Below are 6,000 nucleotides of genomic sequence, written 5' to 3' on the forward strand. Positions count from 1 at the left end.
GAGAGGTGAACGAAAAGTTAAGGGCTTCGGAAGAACTGCATGACCAAAATACGAGTAAGTTATGGATATGACTAAATTTAGAAGCACTAGTGGTCTATTGGTAGAATAGTACCATGCCACTATACAGACCCGAGTTCGATTCTCGACTAGTGGATCCCGATGATTAGCTATGATGATATTATTGCGCATAATTTGAAAGCTAGGGTTTGCCACAATATCAGTTAAATTTATAGATGACACGTGTAGCACTATCGAGATTTTCTGTTTTCATTTTTTTAAATCGAGAGGTGAACGAAAAGTTAAGGGCTTCGGAAGAACTGCATAACCAAAATACGAGTAAGTTATGGATATGACTAAATTTAGAAGCACTAGTGGTCTATTGGTAGAATAGTACCCTGCCACTATACACACCCGAGTTCGATTCTCGACTAGTGGATCCCGATGATTAGCTATGATGATATTATTGCGCATAATTTGAAACTTAGGGTTTGCCACAATATCAGTTAAATTTATAGATGACACGTGTAGCACTATCGAGATTTTCTATTTTCATTTTTTTAAATCGAGAGGTGAACGAAAAGTTAAGGGCTTCGGAAGAACTGCATGACCGAAATACTAGTACGTTATGGATATGCCTAAAGTTAGAAGCACTAGTGGTCTAGTGGTAGAATAGTACCCTGCCACGGTACAGACCCGAGTTCGATTCTCGGCTGGTGCATCCCAAAGATTAGCTATGATGATATTAGTGTGCATAATTTGAAACTTAGGGTTTGCCACAATATCAGTTAAATTTAAACATGACACGTGTAGCACTATCGAGATTTTCTGTTTTCATTTTTTTAAATCGAGAGGTGAACGAAAAGTTAAGGGCTTCGGAAGAACTACATGACCAAAATACGAGTAAGTTATGGATATGACTTAATTTAAAAGCACTAGTGGTCTAGTGGTAGAATAGTACCCTGCCACGGTACAGACCTGAGTTCGATTATCGGCATGTGGATCCCGATGATTAGCTATGATGATATTAGTGCGCATAATTTGAAAGCTAGGGTTTGCCACAATATCAGTTAAATTTAAACATGACACGTGTAGCACTATCGAGATTTTCTTTTTTCATTTTTTTAAATCGAGAGGTGAACGAAAAGTTAAGGGCTTCGGAAGAACTGCATGACCAAAATACGAGTAAGTTATGGATATGACTAAATTTAGAAGCACTAGTGGTCTATTGGTAGAATAGTACCCTGCCACGGTACAGACCCGAGTTCGATTCTCGGCTGGTGCATCTCGAAGATTAGCTATGATGATATTAGTGCGCATAATTTGAAACTTAGGGTTTGCCACAATATCAGTTAAATTTATAGATGACACGTGTAGCACTATCGAGATTTTCTGTTTTCATTTTTTTAAATCGAGAGGTGAACGAAAAGTTAAGGGCTTCGGAAGAACTGCATGACCAAAATACGAGTAAGTTATTGATATGACTAAATTTAGAAGCACCAGTGGTCTAGTGGTAGAATAGTACCCTGCCACGGTACAGACCCGAGTTCGATTCTCGCCTGGTGGACCGCGAAGATTAGCTATGATGATATTAGTGCGTGCATAATTTGAAAACTAGGGTTTGCCACAACACGTGTAGCACTATCAAGATTTTCTGTTTTCATTTTTTTAAATCGAGAGGTGAACGAAAAGTTAAGGGCTTCGGAAGAACTGCATGACCAAAATACGAGTAAGTTATTGATATGACTAAATTTAGAAGCACCAGTGGTCTAGTTGTAGAATAGTACCCTGCCACGGTACAGACCCGAGTTCGATTCTCGACTGGTGGACCGCGAAGATTAGCTATGATGATATTAGTGCGTGCATAATTTGAAAACTAGGGTTTGCCACAACACGTGTAGCACTATCAAGATTTTCTGTTTTCATTTTTTTAAATCGAGAGGTGAACGAAAAGTTAAGGGCTTCGGAAGAACTGCATGACCAAAATACGAGTAAGTTACGGATATGACTAAATTTAGAAGCACCAGTGGTCTAGTGGTAGAATAGTACCCTGCCACGGTACCGACCCGAGTTCGATTCTCGGCTGGTGCTTACCAAAGATTAGCTATGATGATATTACTGCGCATAATTTGAAAACTTGGGTTTGCCACAATATCAGTTAAATTTAAACATGACACGTGTAGCACTATCAAGATTTTCTATTTTCATTTTTTTAAATCGAGAGGTGAATGAAAAGTTAAGGGCTTCGGAAGAACTACATGACCAAAATACGAGTAAGTTATGGATATGACTAAATTTAGAAGCATCAGTGGTCTAGTGGTAGAATAGTACCCTGCCACGGCCGAGTTCGATTCTCGGCTGGTGCATCTCGAAGATTAGCTATGATGATATTAGTGCGCATAATTTGAAAACTAGGGTTTGCCACAATATCAGTTAAATTTAAACATGACATGTGTAGCACTATCGAGATTTTCTGTTTTCATTTTTTTAAATCGAGAGGTGAACGAAAAGTTAAGGGCTTCGGAAGAACTGCATGACCAAAATACGAGTAAGTTATGGATATGACTAAATTTAGAAGCACCAGTGGTCTAGTGGTAGAATAGTACCCTACCACGTTAATGACCCGAGTTCGATTCTCGACTGGTGGATCCCGAAGATTAGGGATGATGATATTAGTGCGCATAATTTGAAAACTAGGGTTTGCCACAATATCAGTTAAATTTAAACATGACATGTGTAGCACTATCGAGATTTTCTGTTTTCATTTTTTTAAATCGAGAGGTGAACGAAAAGTTAAGGGCTTCGGAAGAACTACATGACCAAAATACGAGTAAGTTATGGATATGACTGAATTTAGAAGCACCAGTGGTCTAGTGGTAGAATAGTACCCTGCCACGGTACAGACCCGAGTATGATTCTCGGCTGGTGCATCCCGAAGATTAGGGATGATTATATTAGTGCGCATAATTAGTTAAATTTAAACATGACACGTGTAGCACTATCGAGATTTTTTGTTTTCATTTTTTTAAATCGAGAGGTGAACGAAAAGTTAAGGGCTTCGGAAGAATTGCATGACCAAAATACGAGTAAGTTACGGATATGACTAAATTTAGAAGCACCAGTGGTCTAGTGGTAGAATAGTACCCTGCCACGGTACAGACCCGAGTTCGATTCTCGCCTGGTGCATCCCAAAGATTAGCTATGATTATATTAGTGCGCATAATTTGAAAACTAGGGTTTGCCACAATATTAGTTAAATTTAAACATGACACGTGTAGCACTGTCGAGATTTTCTGTTTTCATTTTTTTAAATCGAGAGGTGAACGAAAAGTTAAGGGCTTCGGAAGAACTACATGACCAAAATACGAGTAAGTTATGGATATGACTGAATTTAGAAGCACCAGTGGTCTAGTGGTAGAATAGTACCCTGCCACGGTACAGACCTGAGTTCGATTCTCGGCTGGTGGATCCCGATGATTAGCTATGATGATATTAGTGCGCATAATTTGAAAGCTAGGGTTTGCCCCAATATCAGTTAAATTTAAACATGACATGTGTAGCACTATCGAGATTTTCTGTTTTCATTTTTTTAAATCGAGAGGTGAACGAGAAGTTAAGGGCTTCGGAAGAACTGCATGACCAAAATACGAGTAAGTTACGGATATGACTAAATTTAGAAGCACCAGTGGTCTAGTGGTAGAATAGTACCCTGCCACGGTACAGACCCGAGTGCGATTCTCGGCTGGTGCATCCCAAAGATTAGCTATGATTATATTAGTGCGCATAATTTGAAAACTAGGGTTTGCCACAATATCAGTTAAATTTATAGATGACACGTGTAGCACTATCGAGATTTTCTGTTTTCATTTTTTTAAATCGAGAGGTGAACGAAAAGTTAAGGGCTTCGGAAGAACTGCATGACCAAAATACGAGTAAGTTATTGATATGACTAAATTTAGAAGCACCTGTGGTCTAGTGGTAGAATAGTACCCTGCCACGGTACAGACCCGAGTTCGATTCTCGACTGGTGGATCCCGAAGATTAGGGATGATGATATTAGTGCGCATAATTTGAAAACTAGGGTTTGCCACAATATCAGTTAAATTTAAACATGACATGTGTAGCACTATCGAGATTTTCTGTTTTCATTTTTTTAAATCGAGAGGTGAACGAAAAGTTAAGGGCTTCGGAAGAACTGCATGACCAAAATACGAGTAAGTTACGGATATGACTAAATTTAGAAGCACCAGTGGTCTAGTGGTAGAATAGTACCCTGCCACGGTACAGACCCGTGTTCGATTCTCGGCTGGTGCATCCCAAAGATTAGCTATGATTATATTAGTGCGCATAATTTGAAAACTAGGGTTTGCCACAATATTAGTTAAATTTAAACATGACACGTGTAGCACTATCGAGATTTTCTGTTTTCATTTTTTTAAATCGAGAGGTGAACGAAAAGTTAAGGGCTTCGGAAGAACTACATGACCAAAATACGAGTAAGTTATGGATATGACTGAATTTAGAAGCACCAGTGGTCTAGTGTTAGAATAGTACCCTGCCACGGTACAGACCCGAGTTCGATTCTCGGCTGGTGCATCCCGAAGATTAGGGATGATTATATTAGTGCGCATAATTAGTTAAATTTAAACATGACACGTGTAGCACTATCGAGATTTTCTGTTTTCATTTTTTTAAATTGAGAGGTAAACGAAAAGTTAAGGGCTTCGGAAGAACTGCATGACCAAAATACGAGTAAGTTATGGATATGACTAAATTTAGAAGCACCAGTGGTCTAGTGGTAGAATAGTACCCTGCCACGGTACAGACCCGAGTTAAGGGCTTCGGAAGAACTGCATGACCAAAATACGAGTAAGTTATGGATATGACTAAATTTAGAAGCACCAGTGGTCTAGTGGTTGAATAGTACCCTGCCACGGTATAGACCCGAGTTCGATTCTCGACTGGTGGATCCCGAAGATTAGGGATGATGATATTAGTGCGCATAATTTATAAACTAGGGTTTGCCACAATATCAGTTAAATTTAAACATGACATGTGTAGCACTATCGAGATTTTCTGTTTTCATTTTTTTAAATCGAGAGGTGAACGAAAAGTTAAGGGCTTCGGAAGAATTGCATGACCAAAGTACGAGTAAGTTACGGATATGACTAAATTTAGAAGCACCAGTGGTCTAGTGGTAGAATAGTACCCTGCCACGGTACAGACCCGAGTTCGATTCTCGGCTGGTGCATACCAAAGATTAGCTATGATGATATTAGTGCGCATAATTTTAAAACTAGGGTTGCACTATCGAGATTTTCTGTTTTTATTTTTTTAAATCGAGAGGTGAACGAAAAGTTAAGGGCTTCGGAAGAACTGCATGACAAAAATACGAGTAAGTTATGGATATGACTAAATTTAGAAGCACCAGTGGTCTAGTGGTAGAATAGTACCCTGCCACGGTACAGACCCGAGTTCGATTCTCGGATGGTGCATCCCAAAGATTAACTATGATTATATTAGTGCGCATAATTTTAAAACTAGGGTTTGCCACAATATTAGTTAAATCTAAACATGACACGTGTAGCACTATCGAGATTTTCTGTTTTCATTTTTTTAAATCGAGAGGTGAACGAAAAGTTAAGGGCTTCGGATGAACTGCATGACCAAAATACGAGTAAGTTATGGATATGACTAAATTTAGAAGCACTAGTGGTCTATTGGTAGAATAGTTCCCTGCCACGGTACAGACCCGAGTTCGATTCTCGGCTGGTGCATCTCGAAGATTAGCTATGATGATATTAGTGCGCATAATTTGAAACTTAGGGTTTGCCACAATATCAGTTAAATTTATAGATGACACGTGTAGCACTATCGAGATTTTCTGCCAGTTGTCTAGTGGTAGAATAGTACCCTGCCACGGTACAGACCCGAGTTCGATTCTCGGCTGGTGCATCCCGAAGATTAGCTCTGATGATATAAGTGCGCATAATTTGAAAACTA

At 39.2% G+C, this 6,000-nt stretch overlaps 1 non-coding gene across 1 annotated transcript; it reads left to right on the forward strand.

Moving 5' to 3' along the window:
• The first annotated feature begins 5,177 nt into the window (after positions 1 to 5,177).
• On the forward strand, positions 5,178 to 5,248 carry TRNAG-GCC (transfer RNA glycine (anticodon GCC)). Its single transcript has one exon. It is a non-coding gene; the product is annotated as a tRNA-Gly (tRNA).
• Positions 5,249 to 6,000: the final 752 nt, after the last annotated feature.

The sequence above is a fragment of the Cucurbita pepo genome, chromosome 16 (assembly GCF_057944985.1).
Source record: "Cucurbita pepo subsp. pepo isolate OVF chromosome 16, ASM5794498v1, whole genome shotgun sequence".
NCBI classification, from domain to species: domain Eukaryota; kingdom Viridiplantae; phylum Streptophyta; class Magnoliopsida; order Cucurbitales; family Cucurbitaceae; genus Cucurbita; species Cucurbita pepo.